This window comes from Lynx canadensis, chromosome A3, assembly GCF_007474595.2.
Source record: "Lynx canadensis isolate LIC74 chromosome A3, mLynCan4.pri.v2, whole genome shotgun sequence".
In the NCBI taxonomy this organism is placed as follows: domain Eukaryota; kingdom Metazoa; phylum Chordata; class Mammalia; order Carnivora; family Felidae; genus Lynx; species Lynx canadensis.
Window position 1 is genome coordinate 103341079 of NC_044305.1, and position 21676 is coordinate 103362754.

Here is a 21676-nt window from a genome sequence, read left to right on the forward strand (position 1 = left end):
ACAGAAAAATTTCTCTACTGTACATGATGACTTCGATTCACACATTAGTAGCTTTGACCACATGCAGATGGGCTGCTTAATCAACTTAAGAGAACTAATGGTTTTAAATAGTGACAAATAATTGGAAAATAACAAATTTTAAATGACACCATTTATAAAAGCACCTAAAATATAGGGAATAGTTGGGGCACAGATGATTTTTTAGGGCAATGAAAATACTCTGTATATTATAATGGTAGATACAGGTCATTATACATTTTTACAAACCCATAGAATATATGCCATCAAGAGTAACCTGTAACGGAAACCATGGACTTTGGGTGATAAGATGGGCCAATGTAGGTTTCTGAACTGTAACAAATGTATCATTCTGGTTGGGGATGTTGATTATGGGAGAGGCTATCCAAATGTTGAGGGAAGGAGTACATAGGAAATCTTTCCTTTCCTCTCCATTTTGTTGTGAACCTAAAACTGCTCTTAAAAAAGTCTTTAGAAAATAGCAAAATAGGAGCACCTGGGTGGCTCAGTCAGTTAAGCATCCGACTTCAGCTCAGGTCATGATCTCACAGTTCATGGGTTCGAGCCCCACATCGTGGGTCCAAGCCTGCTTCAGGTTCTATGTTTCCCTCTCTCTCTGCCCCTCCCCCACTCATGCTCTGTCTCTTAAATATAAAAAATAAAACATAATTTTTAAAAAAAAATTAGTGAAATAAATGTGATGAAATTTAATTAAGAACTATAAGATTATTGTTGAAAGATATTAAAGAAACCCTAAGCAAATATTTATAGAATGAAAAACTTAATGCTCTAAAAAATTTTTTTTAATTTTTAAATTTTTTTACTTGAGAGAGAGTGTGAGTGGGGGAGAGGGGCGGAGAGAGTAAGAGAGAGAGAGAGAGAGAGAGAGAGAGAATCTCAAGCAGGCTCCATGCTGAGCATGCAGCCTGATGTGGGGCTTGATCCTAAGATACTGGAATCATGACCTGAGCTGAAATCAAGAGTTAGGTGCTCAACCAACTGAGCCACCCAGGAGCCCCAAGACTTAATGCTTTTAAAGTCAATTCTCTCCAAACTGATCTCTAGAACTAGCACAATTTCAATATAAATTCCAGTAGAGTTTTGTTAATTTTATTTTTAGCATAAACTTCATCCTATAATTTATTTGGAAAATTAAAAGACCAAAAGAATCTTGAATAGGAACATTTTCTTTTTTTTTTTTTTTTAATTTTTTTTAAAATTTTTTTTTTTCAACGTTTATTTATTTTTGGGACAGAGAGAGACAGAGCATGAACGGGGGAGGGGCAGAGAGAGAGGGAAACACAGAATCGGAAACAGGCTCCAGGCTCTGAGCCATCAGCCCAGAGACTGACGCGGGGCTCGAACTCACGGACCGTGAGATCGTGACCTGGCTGAAGTCGGACGCTTAACCGACTGCGCCACCCAGGCGCCCCATTGAATAGGAACATTTTCAAGACTTATTCTGAAGCTTTAGTAAATAAGACAGTGTAAGATTTGTGTAAGCATAGACAAATAGACCCATGGAACAGAAATGAAAGTTCTAGAAAACAGACCACTCATATTCAATACCTTGATTTGTGATTTTAAAAAAAGACACTGCCGGGGCGCCTGGGTGGCGCAGTCGTTAAGCGTCCGACTTCAGCCAGGTCACGATCTCGCGGTCCGTGAGTTCGAGCCCCGCGTCGGGCTCTGGGCTGATGGCTCAGAGCCTGGAGCCTGTTTCCGATTCTGTGTCTCCCTCTCTCTCTGGCCCTCCCCCATTCATGCTCTGTCTCTCTCTGTCCCAAAAATAAATAAACGTTGAAAAAAAAAATTAAAAAAAAAAAAAAAAAAAAAAAAGACACTGCCATGCAATGAGATAGGAGGGATGGCCTTTTCATAAACTCTGCTGGGTTGACTGCATATTCATTGAAAAAAAAAATTAATCTTGACCTTACCTCACACCAGACACAAACATTAAATCAGGTAGGACACTTGGGTGGCTCAGTCAGTTATGAGTCTGACTCATGGTTTCAGCTCAGGTCATGATCTCATGGTTCCTGAGATCTAGCCCCACATTGGGCTCTGCTCTGATAGTACATTGCCTGCTTGGGAAAATCTCTCTTTTCCCTCTCTATCTGCCCCTCCCCTGGTCATGCTCTGTCTCTCTCTCAAAATAAATAAATAAATAAGCTTAAAAAAATCAAATCAGGCAGATTGTAATCTAAATATGAAAGGTAAAATGATAAAACTTCCAAAAGATAACATCAGAGAATAATCTCATGAGCTTGGACACGAAAAATTTTCTCAAATACAGTACAAAAAAACCACTAAGAACACGCGAAAAGATCAGTAAACTGGACTTCATTAAAACCAAGAAGTTTGCTCATCAAAAGACACCAAGAAGAGACTAAAAAGGTTGGGGTGCTTGGGTAGCTCAGTGGTTTGAGCGTCTGAGTCTTGATTTCAGGTCAGGTCACGATCCCCGGGTCATGGGATTGAGCCCCGAGTCAGGATCCACACTGACTGTGGAATCTGCTTGAGATTCCCTCTCTCTCTTTCTTTCTCTAATAAATAAATTAATTAATTAATTAAAACCTTAAAAAGAGAGTGAAAGGCAAGCCACAGAGAAACAATATTTGCGTATCTTAAACTTGATTTAAAAAAATTGTGTCCAGAATATATGAGAAATCGTCAAAAACCATTAGTAGTCCAATAGAAAAAAAATGAGCAAAAGACTGGCACAGGTACCTCACAAAGAGGCTATACAATTTATCAGTAAATATGAGCAGGGGAGTACAAAGGACATTCACAGGGTAACACCACTATATACCCACCGGAGTGGCTGAAAATGAACAGACTAATAACATTAAGTGCTGGAGAGGATGTGTGGCCATTGCCACCGCCATCCACTGACCAGCATGGCTGTAAACCGGTGCAGTCACTGTGGAAAATTTGGGGCAGGATTTACTGCACCTGAACAATGTAGAGCCTGTGACTCAGTGGTTCCCCTCCTTGGTATACCCCCAACTGAAACACATACACACGCACGCACCGAAGACACGTACGAAACCCTTCAGAACTATCTAGTTAAGGAGCCAAAGTCTGGAGACATGAAAAGTTCTAAAAGGAAACCACACTAAAATGGAGTTGGGAGGCCAGAGGTGGGAGTTCTCATGCCCTACCCCTCCTGGCCAATTGCAGAAAGAGCCACACCTTAAAATTTTTTTTTAATGTTTATTCATTTTTTGAGAGAGAGACAGAGAGTATGAGAGTGGGGAGGGGCAGAGAGAGAAGGAGACACAGAATCTGAAACAGGCTCCATGAGCCGTCGGCACAGAGCCTGACATGGGACTCGAACCCACGGAGTGTGAGATCATGACCTGAGCTGAAGTCAGACGCTTAACCGACTGAGCCACCCAGGCGCCCCAAGGTGATACTACTTTAGCTACTACTTTACTATCCCAGAAGGAGGAAGATTTTCCTCCCCTGGCGACACTCAGCCAGTGAGAGACTGTAATAACTCAGCCAATGAAAAACCACTATAATTTGAACCCCCAGTTTACCTTAATGGACTTTTTTTTTTTTTTTTTTTTTTACAACAGACCTCCCAACTTCTCCCTTTCCTCTATAAAAGAGCGTTCCTCTCCTTCAATCTCTGGACTTGCCTATGCTTTTGCTCTGAAGCTACTTCGTCCTGAATTGTGATTCTCTGCTTTTTCTGAATGAACCCATTTTTTTACTGGTAAAATAACTGGCAGGCTTTTTTTAAGTTTATTTCTTTATTTTGAAGAGGTGGGGGAGCGCGAACACGAGGAGGGGAGGGGCAGAGAGAGGAGAGAGAAAGTCCCAAGCAGGCTCCACACTGTCAGTGCAGAGCCTGAGCAGGGCAGGGGCTCCATTTAGGAATAGTGAGATCATGACCTGAGCTGAAATCAAAAGTCGGCCGCCTCACCAACTGAGCCCACCCAGGTCCCGATCTTCAAGGTTGGTAGAAACAGCCCAGAATTCCATCAACAGTGGAATGGACAAATATATGTGGTGTCCTTAGCAATGAAATTGAACAATCTAAAACAACACGAGCTAACACAGAACTGAAACCTTCAAGTTCAGGGTAGGGAGCCAGACAACCAAGAGGACACATGGGATGATACTATTGACATGAAGGTCAAGAACAGACAAAGCTAATTGGTGGGGATGCAAGTCAAGATGGTCGTTATTTGGAGGATGTGACTGGAAAGGAGCACAAGGGGGCTGTTGGGGTGTTTGTAATGTCCTGTTTCTTTGTCGCTGTTGTTGTTGTTATCGGTCTCTTCTTTTTCTGAAGTGTAATTAGCATCTAGTGTTATATTAGTTTCAGGTGTACAATATAATGAAGATTCAACAGTGTCCTGGTCCTCAATCGGGTCATGGTTTCATAGATTTGGCTCCTTTGTGAAAAATTCGTCGCGCTCTTACGCAGATCACTTGTGCACTTTTCTCCGTGTATGTCTTACTTCGGCAAAGGGTTGCCCTAAAACACTATGTCGGAGTTTGCAGAGGTCAACACAGCCACAAAAACGTTGTTGCTTCACAAAGAGTATTTTATATGATGCCCCAAAACTTTGGAAACCAAGATGCCGTTTTCTCACTCTGAGCCAATAAACACACAAACGGATAGAAAAGTCATGGGGTTCACAGATGACTTATTTGTAGACAGTCTACACCACGTGTCCTAACATCTTCCATCTAAAGGCAGGCCAGCCTTCCATTCAGCAGAGAGGCCCTGCTCACCTGTCAGACCATCCGCTTCTCTGAGCCCAGGGAGTTTGGTCATGCCCCACTCCGGTCCTCCCGCCCTCACACTGGTCCTCCCAGCTGCTCACCTGACGCCATGACCGACATCAGGGCAGGCCGCCATGTCAGTGTGGACCTCACCAGTGACCCATTCTTTTCATTCCATGCTGACACCCCCTGACATAGAGAATTGGAGACAGAATTCTTTGGGAATTTCCGGTCTAAAACCATCTAGAGAGCTCTTGCTGAGTTACTGCAGATACCTTTGCTGAAACACTTGGCTAAAAATCATCCTGGCATTTTTTTATGAGGAAGCGGGTTTTAATTTGGAAGATGTATCTGCTGAACGATAGGGCCATTAAACACCAAAGAGCTGGTTTATTTCCTTTTGAGATGTTTTAAGCTTTCTAGTCCCTCATTCCCTTCAACCAGTAGGATGAGAGGTATTGGTATAACCAGCTGGACATTTTTTTTTTTTTTTTTGGTTATTTACTTATTTTGTGAAAGAGAGCACAAACAGGGGAGGGGCAGGGAGACAGGGGGAGAGAGAGAGAGAGAGAGAGAGAGAATCTCAAGCAGGCCTTGTGCTGTTAGTGTGGAGCTGAACTTGGTTGGGGCTCAATCTCATAAACCGTGAGATCATACCTGAGCGGAAATCAAGAGTCAGACTCTTAACTGACTGAGCCACCCAAGCACCCATCAGTTGGACACTGTTTACAAACCATTTGTGTGCAACCTGTCATCTTCTCTCCCTCCGTAGGTAGCTAAAATTACGTTAGAGCAAGGGGACCCTCGAGAACACCCAGCATAGCCCCCTGGTGTGCCAAAGACAGGGCCAAGTCTGGGGGAGGGAAAGGGATTTGCAAGTTGAGCTGTAAGAACACAGGTCTCCTGGGACACCTGGCAGTGACCCCACACTTGGGGATCTGAGAACAAAGCAAGGTGTTGTTGAGCCAAAATTAGCTGTCACCTCCTTCCCTTGATTCCTTTTCTTTGTTTCCTACCATCAAAGTCAGGTTCCAAATGCGTCCTTGGGAGGGGCCAGGAACCGTCTCTGTCCCTTGCTACAAGCAAAAGGCCCTCAGGCGTCCTCATCTGGGGTGAGCTGGAGGAGAGAGGCAGCCGTGTGGAAGGGCCAGCCCCGAAAAACACGAGTGCTTGAGGGGGCTTGCAGAGGGGTGTAGCAAAGAGTAAAATTCTCGGCCTCTGGAAATGCACATCATGGGTTCAAATCCCACCTCCCCCACTTACTGTCTCCGGGCCTCAGTTTCTCTAGCTGGGAAGCAGGAATGACGGTAGAAGCCCCTCGGTCAGATTGCGGAGGACAACGAACAGTGTGCGAGCTACTGGAACAGTGCCCGAATGCCGAGGCACCGCAGGTGGTGAGGGCGGACGCGCTCCCAAAAGGGCAAGGGGCCACGCTTCCGGTGCCTTCAGTGGATACAAAAGGCTGAGACGGCTCTTGGTCATGGAGGTAGAGCCTGTCTGTTGCCCAAGCGAACCACTTCCTGGCTTCGGTGAAAACCTCAGCTCTTAGTATGACCAACCGGTTGGGCTAATGACCACATGCCATGACGCCAGAGACAGACAACAAAGGGAGAATCTGATCAGTGGAGCCCGGACGGGGTGCGGAAAGGTGCCAAAGGCAAACCAAAGTCACTTGACCGGTGGGCCCCCCCTGTGGAAGGGATAAAGGCAACCTGCCGTACCCTGAGAGCTGGGAATATCTTCCCCTTGGAAAACATTCCCTCCTGGGCTCTGTCAGTTGATGGCTGACATGTCCACTCTTAGATAGCCATTCCTTTGGCTTAATATATGGTCCTCTTCCAAAAGACAGAGTCCTGGGGCACCTGGGTGGCTCGGTCGGTTAAGCATCTGACTTCGGCTCAGGTCACAATGTCCTGGTTCGTGAGTTTGAGCCCCGCATTGGGCATCGGGCTCTGCACTGACAGTGTGGAGCCTGTCTGGAATTGTCTCTTCCTCTCTCTCTGCCCCCTCCCCAACTCGAGTGTGCTCTGGCACATGCACGTGCTCTCCCTCTCTCTCTCTCAAAAGAAAAGAGAAAGAGAGAGAGACGGAAAGACAGAGCCCTTACTGGCAAAGTGGGTGGCCCCAATTTAAGATGTGCTGTGCTCACGTGGTTCTGCACGTTTTTGTATTTGTTTTTGTTTTTGTTTTGGAGAGAGACAGAGTGTGAGTGGGGGGAGGGGCAGAGAGGGAGAGAGGGAGAATCCAAGCAGGATCCTCGAGGTCAGTACGCAGAGCCGGACGCGGGACTCCAACTCGCGAAACCATGAGTCCACGACCTGAGCCAAAATCAAGAGGCAGACGCTTCACTGACAGAGCCACCCAGGCGCCCCTGGTTCCTCACGTTTTATACAAAGCCTCCTTTTCTGTGTCTCCCCGTGAGTGTGACAAGGGTCTGCTCACCCAAGAGCTCTGGGACAGCGTGTGCAGCTTCCAAACTGCCCATGTTAATAAATATGGTTAGCTGACTACCACGACCTGTGCTCGCTGTGAGGGGGCTCCCACCTCAGAGCCTCATTCTCGCTTCTCTCTCAGCCTGGAGTGCTCATCCAGGCGCCATGGTCCTCCGACCCCTCGGGTCTCTGGGGTCACTCCTCAGACAGGCCTCTTGCCCCACACAATCCCGTCGCCTTGCACTCTGATTTTCATCAGTGCTTCTGCAGGTTCCTTCTCTGCGATATGTCCCCCTCACTAGCATGCCGGTTCTTTCTTTGTCTTGATGTCACAGCATTCTAGCCCCTGAAGCAGTGCTTGGTATGGGCAGGTGTTGAGTAGGTAACTGATGAATTAATGAATGAGTGGATGAATGAATGAGTGGACGAGTGCATGAATGAATGAGTGGACGAGTGCATGAATGAATGAATGAATGAGTGGATGAATGAATGAGTGAGTGGATGAATGAATGAGTGAGTGATTGAATGAATGAATGAGTGGATGGATGAATGAATGAATGAATGGATGAGTGGATGGATGGATGGATGAATGAATGAGTGGATGGACGAATGAATGAATGAGTGGATGGACGAATGAATGAATGAGTGGATGAATGAAAGAATGAATGAGTGGATGGATGAATGAATGAATGGATTAGTGAATGAATGGATGAGTGGATGGATGGACAAGTGGATGGATGGATGAATGAATGAGTGAGTGGATGAATGAATGAGTGAGTGGATGAATGAATGAATGAATGAATGGATGAATGAATAAATGAATGAGTGAGTGGATGCATGAATGAATGAATGAATGAGTGGATGAATGAATGAATGAGTGGATGAATGAATGAATGAATGAGTGGATGAATGAATGAATGGATGGATGATGAATGAACTGGACACTTCTGTCACAACCTACGCAGAGCACCGGGCTTATTAATCCTAATTAAAGCAGAGTAAGCGCTTTCACTCTAGGTCCCCGGGGCCCTTCTGTAAAGGCTCCAGTGGAAACTGCACAGGACAAAGATGTGACAAAACGAACTCATTCGTGCGGAGGAGAAGCTGGCCTGGGGACCATGTTACGCTGCATGCTTTCATCTGCTACATTTGTGTTTGCTTCGAGGGTTTCGTGTGCTTTTTCAACAAGAGAGTACGGGTAGGAGAAGCCGTTTCCGCACTCATCACAAAACCAGCACCACGGGCAGCATCGAACGTCCACGGAGCCCTTGCAACGTGCTGAGCGCCATCCCAGGAACCTGACGCCCGCGATCGCATCTGATCCCTGCCACGACGCCTGTGTGACATGAGAAAACCAAGGCCTCGACCGGCTGGCATCCCAGCCTTTCCAGTTGGTCTCCTTTCCTTTCCAGCTGCTGGGGTAGCTCCGAGTGGGCAGGAGACACCCCAGCTGTCCTCTGGCAGTGTGCCAAGTCACCTCATCCTGCGCTTTTCTAAGATGGGAGGGTCAGCCTGCAAAACGACGAAAATGGGGCCCGCCGCTCTTAGAAGGTCTGCCTCATTCCCTGACACCTAGGGAGTCACCCCAGCCTGCTCCGGCCCAGCTCTGGGTCAGCACATTCAGCAAATCAAGTGCAGCCGAGGCCCGGCCTTCTAGCTCCAGCCTCCCCGCCTCGTCACACGCACCACTCCTCCCAGCGGAGCCTGCGCTGGTTCATTTCCACCGCCGCCGGGTGGGCTGCCTGCCGGAGGGTTTTCATGAGATGTCCGGTTGCTGCAGACTCAGTGCCTGACAGGGCGGACACTCAGTAAACTGCAGATGCCCCGCAATGTTTTTCTGTTACTGATTCATTTTTGAGTCAAGCTGACGCCCCTCTGTGTGCACCGTATTTCACACCCGCTGTGCCCCAATCCGACGTGACAAGCTCCCTCCTTGGGAGTACAGAAACGACGAGAGGAGGTTCATGGCCTGCACGCTACCACAGCGCAAACACAGGTACAGGTCCCCTGTGGAGTGTTAGTAGCCTGGAGCCATCAGGCCTCCCAGGAGCCTGTTTGTCAGGATAGGAAGCTTCCAGGCTCATTTCAGCAGTGTGTGGACAGAGCCCCACCGGATAGATGACCCTGAAAACTGGTAGGGAGAGAAGAGTCAGCTGGTTCTCACCTCAGAAACGAGAAGACTTTTCTCCCCACGTGAGAACAGGTGGATGGAGACGGGACTTCACATCATCCATCTTCCGCGAAGTCACTTATACCGTGACCTTGGGCAAGTGGCTCAGCTTCTCTGAAGCTCAGTCTCCTCTCCTGCAGAAGGAGAGTGGTGGTCTGAACTTGCCTGTAGGTCCTCAAGGCCGCAGCCTGCCCTGTGCAACCAGCTGGGGGAGTTTTTGCCAGCCAGACTCCATTCCAGGCCTATTACATGAGAATCTGTGGTAGGTGGACCCGGGTGATTCCCACGCCCGTGGCAGGGAGGGGGGTTGGAGGTCCTAGAACAGCTGGCTCCTCCCCTCGGTCTCAGCTCTGACGTCTGTGAAGGCCCGAGGCTCCCCACCCAACTCCCCCCACACACCCTTGTCCTGTTTGCCACAGATTCATTTCCTGACTTAAGGATGGACGTGTTTAGGCCCGAAGGCCCCCGAGAGGGAAATGTCGACTCACTTTGTCATCCTGCTTCCCAGGGGTGTCCTCCGGGGACAGGCCCTGGGGGCCCAGATGGCTCTGGCGCCTCCGTCAGGAGGTGTGGGCCTCCAGGACAGTGTGGACAGTCCCTGGGGACATCTGAAGGCCTCTCAAGAGAGGGTGACAACAGACTCAAAAGGGAGAATTCCTGCCAGTCATAAATTATCCTCTCCGACGCCGATGATTTTTCTGTTGTTAGAGATGATTATTACAGGCGTGAACAATGGCCCCGCTGTCCTTTCTCTGCTGGCGGAGAAGCACGACATCCAGCTAGCTCCCGAGTCACCTCACAGCAGTAGGCATGGAAAATATCGACTTCCTTCTTTTTTTTTTTTTTTTTCAACGTTTATTTATTTTTGGGACAGAGAGAGACAGAGCATGAACGGGCGAGGGGCAGAGAGAGAGGGAGACACAGAATCAGAAACAGGCTCCAGGCTCTGAGCCATCAGCCCAGAGCCCGACGCGGGGCTCGAACTCACGGACCGCGAGATCGTGACCTGGCTGAAGTCGGACGCTTAACCGACTGCGCCACCCAGGCGCCCCTCGACTTCCTTCTTATTTCTTGGTCCTCGTTGCTTTTCCTCCTTCGTTTCTTATCACCTCTTAGGCGTTTTCATGTTCCTGCTCTTCTCTTCATTCTTCACGCGATAATGCTTATTTAATTTTGAATGTTCTCTTCCGGTCAAAAGTCGGCTTGCTGGGTCCAGACCAAATGGAAACAAACATGATGAAATTTGTGCTATGCTGAAGGGCGCCTGGGCGGCTCGGTCGGTTAAACGTCCGACTCCAACTCAGGTCATGATCTCACGGTCCGTGGGTTCGAGCCCTGTGTCGGGCTCTGGGCTGATGGCTCAGCACGGATTCTGCGTCTCCCTCTCTCTCTCTCTGCCCCTCCCCCGCTCACGCCCTGTCTCTCTCTGTCTCTCAAAAATAGTAAATAAATGCTTAAGAAAAAGTTTAAAAACGTTTGTTCTATGCTGAGAGGGATGAAGACGAAAATGAATGCCAGCGATTGTGGCAACGATGACATTTGGGGACGGGCGGAGGGCACCGGGAAGCGAGAGGCCGGGCTCGCAGGAGATGTGCCATTCACTCTCGCGGGTGTGTGTGTAAGGCACAGGTGTGATGATGCTCCAGCATTCTCAGTAGAGTGCTTCTCAGAGTGTGACCTCTGGGCTAGTGGTCTCAGCATCACCTGAGAACTTGGGAGAAATGCAGATTCTCGAGTTGCATCCCAGACCTACTGAATCAGAAGCTCTGGAGGGGGGGGTAGGGCCTGCGAATCCACTTGAATAAGCTTCTGGTGATTCCAGTGCTGCTTGAGGTTTGAGATCCATGACGTTGTGCTGCGTAGACACCTCACTCGCTGTCAGTAAGTGAAAGATTCGCTTGATATCTGGTCATGGGGTGGGGGTGGTGGGGGGGGGGAGGTGGGCACCAGAAGGCGAGGAGGAAGGGAGGTGGGAGACGCCGACCTGCATTGGTTAGGGGGGCAGCCTGGGGGCAAAGGAGGCTGAACTGGGTAGTCAGGAAGCTGGGAGAAGTGAATTCAAAGAAGAATCTTTTTCCCAGGTATGATTTGTACACCATCTGGGTAAAGTAACTCTAAATCATTCTTCTAGGGTCTACAGCAAATGCTAAGTGAAGTCACCGCTTGGTTCCTAAATTATTTCTGAGAAAGGGCGAACATTGCTTCTTCCAAAAAAGCTCCGGAGAGTGACATAACAAATACACCCAATAATGGTAACACTGCTTAACACTTCATGAATGGTAACATTTTCTGTAAGTGGCTTCAGGTCTTTTTACTTTATTTTTTATTTTTTCCTGTTTTTATTATTTTTTGAGAGGGGGGGAGGGGCAGAGAGAGTGGGACAGAGGATCCGAAGAGGGCTCTGCACATGGGCAGCAATGAGCCTGATGCAGGGCTCGAACCCACGAACCGCGAGATCGTGACCTGAGCCGAAGCCCAACGTTCCACCGACTGAGCCGCCCAGGTGCCCCCAGATCTTTTTAAAGAAGATGCAGCTTGACCTCACCTCCCCCAGCCCCACCGTTCACTGGGCTTTACACGTTAGCGGTGAACGGAGTTGTTGGGCTATTTGCTTTCCTTCAGCTCTATCTTTGTGGCTATTTGTGGATGTGGCTCATTCTCATCGAGAGGTGGTTAAGTGCCCCGTCATTTGGACCCTGCTCATCCTGATGGGCACATAGGCGAAGATCCCGTCCAACGCTCCCATGTCCTCATGGGGGAGAGGGGACACTCCCGGTGGGAAGTCACCTTTAAATATATTAAAGGGGAGTTTGGGGTTTGTTTGTTTGTTTGCTTGTTTTTTCTAATTTGAACGCAAAGGTCTCCAGAGACACCGCTGGGGCTACATTATCAGTGCTCCAAGAAAAGATCTCTTTGTCCATGAACTCACTCTCTTCTTCTTTCAGTCACTCAACCACCAATTGTTGAGCAGCTACCCTGGGTCAGGGATTGCACTGGGTGCTGGGAACCAGAGTGAGCCAAACCCCGGAGGTTCGTAGAGACCCCAGCGTCGGGCATGCCTGGGGGCTCTGCCTTTGTGCAGATGACGGAGCAGGGGCTGCCCAGATAATTTTGCCTCGTGGAGATGGCGGAGTGGGGGCCATCTGGGTATTCTGACCTAGGCACCTCCAACCTGGAGAAATGAAAGAGCCCATCACAGCCAGTCCACCTGTTTATAGCTTTCCTAAAACGTGAGCGGTCCCACTGAAATAGACCCTCTCCTTCCCCCCTCCCCAAGTGTCCCAAGTGTTAGAACTGGCCGGGTCCCTGGATTTGGAGGACCCGTACTCCACACGGTGCGGGACCCTGCCTGCCAACTGCTCTGACCTGAACTGTTAGTTCTGTCCAGTCAGAGGCTCAAATCCAGTAAACCCAGGGTATTTTCATGCATTGAGTATTCTGAGGAGTCTGCTATTGCCAGACTGTGTGAGGGGCACTGTGGTTATATCAGTGACTCAGACTGACCCTGTTTTTCCCCAAGGAAGACCCATAAGAGGAACACCATGATGCAGTGATGGGACCAGCGGGAGGACAGGGGCCATGGGAGCACGGAAGAGGCCCCAACCCGGTCTTGGAGGGCCAGGAGAATCCCCAGACCGGGATGGGAAAGACAAAGTAGACAGACCAGGATGGTTAATTTGGGCAACTTGGCTAGCTAAGGGATGCCCAGAGAGCTGGTGCAAGCATTATGTCTGGGTGTGTGTCTGTCAGGGTCTTTCTGGAAGATGTTAGCATTTGCACTTGTAGACTGAGTAGAGCAGATGGCCCTCCCCAGTGTGTCCAGGCATCACCCACCCGCCCCCACCCGCCCAATGGGCACCCAGGTAGAAAGAAAAGCAGAAGAAGGGTGACTTCATTCTCTCTCTGCTTGAGCTGACGTCCCTCTTCTCTTGCCCTCAGACACCACTCATGGTTCCTGGTCTTTCGAAGTCAGATCGGGACTTATACCAAGTCCTATGATAATAAATATCCTCTCGGACACATCCTTTTCGTTCCGTTTCTCTGGAGATCCCTGACTAACACATAGGCCAAGGTGGAAGTCCCAGCTTGAGCACAGGGCCGGAGCAAGGGAGACCAGGCCCCTGCAAGGATCTGAAAGCATTTCAGGGGTAGGGACCAAAGGAACAGGGGCAGAAGCTAGCCCAGAGGAGGCGGGCCTCATCCCAAACTCTGGTCTCAATTTAGGGCAGAAGGGTCTCCGGAAAGGCAGACAAGCCAAGAAGGGGCATGAGCCACTTCTCAGCCTTCCCCTGGGCAAGGAGTTCTCTCTTGGGCACGGTGATGGCCTACAGGGGACTCGTCGCCTCTTGCAGCTTTCAAATCTCTCCCCCCACTGACAGGAGCCAGGGACTGGGACAGGGCAGGGGGGCACGGGGTACCCCATCAGCTCCCAGGCGGAGAGCGCCAGCGTGCTCGGCAAATGTGTGCCCACAAACCTCAACACCCGGGCTTATTTATTAGGCCATTTCAGGTGCTGGCCCATTTGGTGACCTGACACGGAGCCTGTCTTTCTGCACAGCTGGCGGGGGACCGATTGGCAGGTGGTGGGGCAGAGACCCAGGACTGCAGACAATGGAGGCTTTAATCCCAGGTCTGATGCCAAGTCTGGGATAAAGGATGGCTCTGCTCAACTCACACTCTCACCCAACAAACCAGTGAGATGGCGTGAGGTCTGAGGGCCCCGGACACCTTGGTGTCTGTCCCCCTACTCCTGTGCTTGATGGAGCTACTGGAAACCACAGGGACACGTTGTCAACGGTGCAGCCCTGTTCTAGCTGTGTTAGTGGCTCCAACGCCAGCCTCACACTGGCTTTCAGATGATTTTCACGTCTCTGTCTCCCTTGGGGTGTGCCTTGGGGAGAAAAGATAGGGTGGTTTAACATCAGGGCGCAAGTTATCATTTAAGGTGAAATTTCCACCATAACTGTACCCAGTCCTGCTGGATATAATAATCCAAGCTTACGGGGAACAGCCTTTCTCCCCAAGGACAAAAGAGCCCTCGGTCCGCGGTGGGGCTTGGTGAAGGGCTCAGCCGCCAAACTCAAAGAAATAGTTCCCTGCTGACTGCAAGTTTTCGTCTTGCTTATTGTTCTGTTTTGAAGCCTGGGAAGACAGAAGGAAGTCACAGAAATACCTCCAAACCCTGGGGGCCTGGTGAGGGGAACCTGTCCACATGCCTTGCAAACCCCACCTTGATCGGCTGGGATGAAGTCCCGCCCCAGGATGGAGTCAGAACCCCCTCCAGGGACGGTTGTACCTGCTGGCGTGGTTTCTTTCACATTTGCGGGCCTCTCTCATTGCCACGATCCCTTTCCTCCACCTGCGAGACCGAAATTCCCTCTTCCTCACCTTCTCCCTCGGGCTGCCCCACGCGGGGTGCAAAATGGGGACCGACAGCAGAGGGGAAGACCTGGGCCCCGGGCCAGGAGCCTCCCCAGGTCAAGGGATCCTCATCCAGACAGAATGCCTTCTTTTTCTTCGGGAAGCTCCATTCGTGAAGCGAAGGGGGGCAGGGATTGATCTGGGTGGCACTGTGACCCCCTAAGCCAGAGCCTGGGGATTGCAGGACCCCAAATCCAATACTCAGAACGGACTCTGCAGTGGACGTGACTGCTGGGAGAGACCGCGGGGCCCAACAAGGTGGGGAGTGGGGGGTGGGGGCAGGGTGAGGGCAGCATGTCAAGACCACAGGGCCGCCCAGACAGCCTTCCCGCACGGTTAGCAGGGTTTGCACCCCATTCATGATGACCACACAGGGGTACACACCCAGAATACCCCAGACAAGTGGCTGTAGCAAGGGGACAGAAAGAGGGCTGATGATTGCCTTAGTAATCTGTACAAGTGTAGCTCTTAACTTCCTGGTAAGGAAAGGGAAAGAAAAAAAAAAAAAAAAAAAAAGGAAAACAGTGTGGTATGCAGCTCTTATTGTCTAATAAAAGAAAATATTCTTCAGGGAATTTTTTTTTTTTCCTGGCCACAAATTCTTGGAAGAATTTATGTGACAGAACGCTCCAGGGGAACATCCTTGTGCTGGGAGGGAGGCCACCGAGTCTGAAGGGCCTTGGAAATTCCAGTCATGCACATGGCAGGGGGGGCTGGGATGCCATGCTGGTCCAAGGGTTGGAAGGTTGATCACAGAATGTTGCTCAGAAGGAGGGAGGGAGCTGAAAGATGTCCCCAGGGATTTGAGGTGGAGGCCAGGGGCCGTGACAAAGACCATGTCCCACATCACCTCACCGTCACATCCTGCCTCGGCGAAAAGTCCGGCGTTTACCCTGAGGGACAACAGTAAAGGGGGGGCCAGGAATGTGGGGGCTTGCTCCCTGGTTCTCTTCATGTTCTGGGGCAAGAAAGAGAGGGAAACAGGGGGGAAGGAGGGGAGGGAGGGGGAGGCCAAAAGAAATCTGGGAGGATGGGGGAGTCTGGGTGGCTCGGTGGGCAAAGTATCTGACTTCAGGTCACGATCTCGTAGTTCATGAGTTCGAGCCCCACGTCAGGCTCTGGGCTGACAGCTCAGAGCCTGGAGCCTGCTTCAGATTCTGTGTCTCCCTCTCTTTCTCTGCCCCTCCCCTGCTCACGCTCTGTCTATCTCTACAAAAATAGATACACGAGAAAAAAAAAGAAATCTGGGAGGATAGAGAATAGGACAGAGGTGAATGAGGCATAGATCAGGGTAAGAGGCAAAGCCAAGGCCGTGATTAGGAGTTCTGCCTTCGCTGCTGTCTGGCTTCAGGCCTCACGAAGTAAATCCTGACCACCAGGGAGCCCATGGGAAGTTGGCCAAGTGGGCCTCAGGAGCTGACTTCCATGATACTGGTGGTCTAGAAGGCTCCAAGTTGCCATGCTGGCAGAGTGAAGGAAGACAAGAGCATTCTGGCAAAGTACTCTGTAAAGGGGTCTGTGAACGGCCGGGGACAAAGACCTGGAGAGAAGTGAGATTCGTCAGGCCCAGGGACCTGCCCTCATTTCCTCAACAAACCCACCGCACAGGGAGTAAAGTCAGACAAGCTTGTGGGGAAGAGGGGAGAGAAATATCAGCAGATCGAAGGGTGAGTTAAGTGTCTGGGAGACAGAGGGTTCAAGGACTGTCTGTCCCATGAATCAGAAAGGAGGGGGCCACATCTCGGGGTTGCACCCTGAAGGTTGCAGCGAGGACCCCACCGTGAGGATTCCGCCTGGCTTCTCTGCTACTCAACTTCTCCAGCCGCCAGTGGAACTCAAGGGTGCTCCCCCAGGGGCCCCCCAGGATTCTGAGCGTCTTGGTCCCCGAGTGGGACCTCCCATCTGGGCACTGAATGGGTGTGGGGGGAGCTCAGTCTGCACAACTTGAAGTAAGCCCACCTTCCACCCCAAACTCACATCCCCCGGGGGCTGTGAGTCAGCTCCCTGCACCGGGGTAAATCATACCAACAGCCTCCACAGAGCCCTCACTGTCTACACAGCTGTCCACACAGCCCAGCCAGCTGCCCAGGACTCGAGAGGACTCAGCATGGCTGAGACCCATCCCAAAGACGCAAAGCCGCTTCAGGGAGCGGAAAGGCATCTTAAAAGATGCCTGATCGAAGGCATCTCCTTCTGAGTTTTCAGAAGGAGTTTTCTACCCAAAACAACCAACCAAATTGCAAGCATCACTTGTAAATGGCAAAGGAATCGATGCCTTGCTCACATTTTGAGCGAATTATAAAATCTCTTACCCTGGGTCTTCCCCATTCTCCTGTACCCTCCTCCTTCTGTACTGAGTTTGTAAAAAAAAAAAACCAAAACAAACAAACAAAAAACTATAAATTTGGAACTTGATTTAAAGTTTTAAATAGATGCCCTGCCGTCTGTTACTTAAGCACGAGTAAGAAAGTAATTGTTCTACGTTTTTGTTTATAAAGTTTTACAGACACGTCCACGTTGTCATCAGAAAAACAAAAACAAAAAAAAATGTTTCAGTTCTCCTCGAAACGGCATCATTTTATAGAAACTTCTGAATCTTCGCCAAAAGGCCCCAGGGTTTGGGTTTGCCGTTGGTGGCTGCAGCTGAGCGTTGTCCTTGAAGCGGCCGTGACTCAGCTCCTTCAAAATAGACTTGAGTGTAGTTCTCCCCTTCAAAGATTCAAAACTCATCCCTGGCACACACCCTGTGACCGTCGTGTTACCTCCGTAACATCTGCTCAGTGATGTCCCAATTCTACTGACTCACGGGGGAACCACAGGCTGCAAATGGCCACAGAGCTCACACATATGGAGTGGGCCGCACGTCACCTGCTGCGTGACTCAGCAGCCAACAGATGCCACCACGGAAGAGCAGAAGAAAGACAGAAGGCCGGCTCGTGCACGAGAAAACACAATGACGTGTTTATCGCACGATTCCGGTGCACGCGTCTCGTCGGGTGTGGACCGCCGGGGTCTCCGATCAAGTGGGTCGAGATGGAAACGGTTGTCTCTTTGGGCAGCAGAGGTCCAGGCTGGTCTGGAAAAGGAGAGGCAGCTGTGTGTCCCTCTTGAGTCCCTGGCCAGGGTCCGTGGGCTGCTCGGGGCCCTCTTCTGCCCAAGAAAGACCCTCTGTGCAGGCGCTGAGCACCCCCACGCTTGCGTCTGCTCCTGCCGCCGGCACCAGGGACGGTGCCACTTGGGGCGGTGCCAAAAGGGAAGTCTGGGCCAGGAACCTCACCAATTGTTCTGTGCGCGTTCTCGGGCCTTCCCGTGATCCTGCTCTGCCGACGCTCCTGCTCCCCGCTTCGGAAACAAACAGCCCACAGGGTGAGCGAATGGGAAGCCTGCCCTCCCAGGATCCATGGCGAAGCCGAACCGAGGGCGACAGGCGCTGGTGCGTCTGGAAGGCCAGGGCCACCCGAGCTCCGGGGACCTCTGTCTGTGTGTCATCGTGACCAGTTAGGAGAGGAAGCACATTCGGCAGAGCTTATCTTTTGAATACACCCGAGGAGACTGTCAGTATGATCACCAGGCCCGTGTGACGGATGGGGAGGCCCAGTCTTCCAGAGGGTCACTTTCTGAGAATGAGGGGGGCTGCCTTTTGGGGAAGGGTAGGGAGCCCAGGCGTCTGGTGTGTGCCAGGCCCAGCAGACTCCCTGGAAGCTCTGGAGAGGGCCTGGTCTGGAGGGAGAGCAAGAGGCTTATGGCTCAGGGACGGGCGACGTGGACAAGGCTGGGAAATCAGGCCAGGCCCTCCAGAAGTAAGCTTTTGCACTGAGCTTTGAAAGTCGACTCTGAAGCTCCCCAGTTTGAGTTCTTTTTCTTCTCTCCCTTCCTCAATTTCAGGGTTTCCTCCCCTGGTCCTTCGGCAGCCCAGGGACTCAGCATTGTTCTCGGATATCTAAAGCCTCCTGCTCTCTGTCCCCCCTGGGTCTCCCTCCTTTGCAACATCTCTCTCTCTCTCTCTCTCTCTCTCTCTCTCTCTCTCTCCCTCTGCAGCAACATCTTGTGTCTCCTCACTGAGAGGACTTGCCTCCTAGGGCTCCCATGCTTCGTTATTGGGATCAAAACCTCTAAGAATCAGATGAGTGACCATTTCTGGAAAAAATGTGCTAAACTAAAAACATAAAACAAATATACAATTTTAGGACAACGAAGGCACCTTGAATCTAGGTTCAGAGCTTCTGAATGCGTTAGCCTCTGGCCCGTGTACATAATATTTCTCCACATCCACATTGAGCTTCCTAGCAACAAGCGAGAAATGAGCCCTCTGATCAGCCCCTCGTTCGGGAGGATCTTTCTTGAGCCTGACCTACTGTTTTGAGAATGTAATGAGAGCCATGGATTCCTGCCTCCACCCCATAAAACGCACATATCTGAATACATCTCAAACCCAGCATTCATTTTCAGAAGTTTCAGATTCCTCCTGGAACTCGTTCATAAAAATCCAACTCTACCTTCTGATGACACACAACTAATTGTGAGTCTAAGGACCCCATACTGTAATCTCCTTCTTTAAATGGGTCCTCCTCCATGGGGTCTCCCCTAACCACCAGCTGGAAATCCTCTCTCCTTCACTGGGTCTCTCTCCTCCCTCTGTGAGGTCAAGGCCATGGGTTTTCAGTACCTCTTGCCATGGCACCTGGACATAGGGTCAACATTGCCGGTGTGTTCTTTAATACCCTGAACACTGGGGTGTCTCGCACCTGGATGTTAAAGCAGGTTGAACAGTATACAACTTGGCTGAATATGTTTGCTTATTGGATAGGAAATGTAGCAGAACTAGGAGAAGGGAAACTGATAAAACTCTGTGTAAGGGGATACCAAAAAGAGTCAGGGGTTTTTTTCTTTTAATGTTTTATTTATTTTTGAGAGAGAGAAAGCAGAAACAAGGGAGGGGCAGAGAAAGAGGGAGACTGAGGATCCAAAGTGGGCTCTGTGCTGACAGCAGAAATCCCAATGAGGGATTTGAACTCACAAAGCATGAGATCATGACCCGAGCCGAAGTTGGACATTTAACCAACTGAGCCACCCATGTGCCCCAAGAGTGAGAGGTTTTTGTTTTGTTTCGTTTTTTAAAGTCTATTTGTTTTTTGAGAGAGAAAGAGAGAGAGACAGAGCTCAAGCAGGGAAAGGGCAGAGAGAGAGAGGGAAACACAGAATCTGAAGCAGGTTCCGGTCTTGGAGCTGTCAGCACAGAGACCAACGTGGGGTTTGAACCCATGAACTGTGAGATCGTGACCTGAGCTGAAGTCGGGCGCTTAACCCACTGAGCCACCCAGGCACCCCAAGAGTGAGAGTTTTTATCTGTGAAAGTGGTGGCTGACAGGGGGCATATGTATATATAATATCAAGGAAATCATGAAGGCACACGCTGGGATTTGCTTACCAAAACCGAAAATACTGAAATTAAGAACGCCTGCAAAAATTGAGAGAGACAACATGTTCTATTGGCTTTAACACTAATTTATGTAGTGGGTAAGGGAAACATATGGCCCTCATTATCCTGAGAGGTTATGTGAGTCACAGACACAAATAGGCTGAAGAAAGTTTTGGAGATTGCTGAAAGGAATTAAAGGAGCCCTAAATAAATGGAAAGGCATCCTGTGTTCAAGGGTAGGAAGACTTAATCTTGTAAAAATGGCAATACTATCCAAAGCAATCTACAGACTCAATGCAGTCCCTATCAAAATTTCAACAGCTCTTTCTTTTTTTTTTTGTAGAAATGAAGGAATCTATTCTCAAAATTCCTGTGGAATCTCAAAGGGCCCCATATATTCGAAACAATCTTGAGAAAGAAAAACAAAGCTGCATTATTTGTAGCCAAGGTATAGAACAGCCCAAGTGTCCATGGAGAGATGAACAGATAAGGAAGATGAAGAAGATGATACCTCTATGGACTATTGCTTGGCTATAAAAAAGAATGAAATCTTGCCATTTGCAATGACATGGATGGACCGAGAAGGTATTATGCTATGCGAAATAAGTCAGACAGAGAAAGACAAATAGTGTGTGATTTCACTTGTACGTGGAATCTAAAAACCAAAACAGAGGTACCAATGAAACAAACCAGAAACGGACTCATAGATGTTGGAGACAAACTGGTGGTTACCCCAGAGGGGAGGGGCTGGAAAATGAGCAAAATACGTAAAAGGGATCCAGGCGCACAAGCTTTCAGTTATAAGTCCTGAGGATGTAATGTACAGCATAGGGAATATCGCCAATAATATTATAATAAGCGTATATGGTGACAGATGGAAACTAGACATATTGTGGGAGTCATTTCGCAGTGTATACAAACATCAAATCACCATGATGCACACCTGAAACTAATAAGATAACTGTGTGTCATTTACACTTTAAATAAATAAATAGAAAAACAAAGAGAATTTGCACTTCCTGATTTCATAACTACTACAAAGCTACAGGAACCCAAACAGTGTGGTACCGGCATGAGAATAGACACGGGGATCAATAGAACAGAACCGAGAGTCCAGAAGTAAATTCACGCATCTACGGCCAATCGATGTTTCACAAGAACGCCAAGTCCATTCGAGGGGGGAAATACAATCCCCTCCGTAAATGGTGCGGGACAAGTAGATTTCCATAGACAAAAGAATGAAGTTGAACCTCTCCCTTACACCACGTGCAAAAAGTAACTGCAAATGGACCAGTGGCCATAATATAGATGCCAAAACTACAAAACTCTTAGAAGAAAACACAGAAGTGAACCTTCATAAAGCCATATTTGGCAACAGATTAGTGGATTTGACAACAAAGGCATAAGCAACAAAAGGAAAATATACTTAGACTGAACCTCATCAAAATGAAACTTTTGTGTATCAAAGGACAT

At 49.4% G+C, this 21676-nt stretch overlaps 1 long non-coding RNA gene across 7 annotated transcripts in view; it reads left to right on the plus strand.

The window, feature by feature from the left end:
- The window catches only part of LOC115510859, a 170372-nt gene extending 148708 nt beyond the window's left edge, over nucleotides 1–21664 (plus strand). For 3 of the 7 annotated variants that reach the window (XR_003967863.1, XR_003967865.1, XR_003967861.1), the window contains one exon: nucleotides 8359–10083. This is a non-coding gene — a long non-coding RNA (uncharacterized LOC115510859). Of the gene's footprint in view, nucleotides 1–4351; nucleotides 4666–8210; nucleotides 8232–8358; nucleotides 10084–20546 lie in introns of those variants that run through there. The other 4 variants (XR_003967869.1, XR_003967872.1, XR_003967868.2 and 1 more) reach the window with 3 other exon arrangements.
- The last annotated feature ends 12 nt before the right edge of the window (nucleotides 21665–21676 follow it).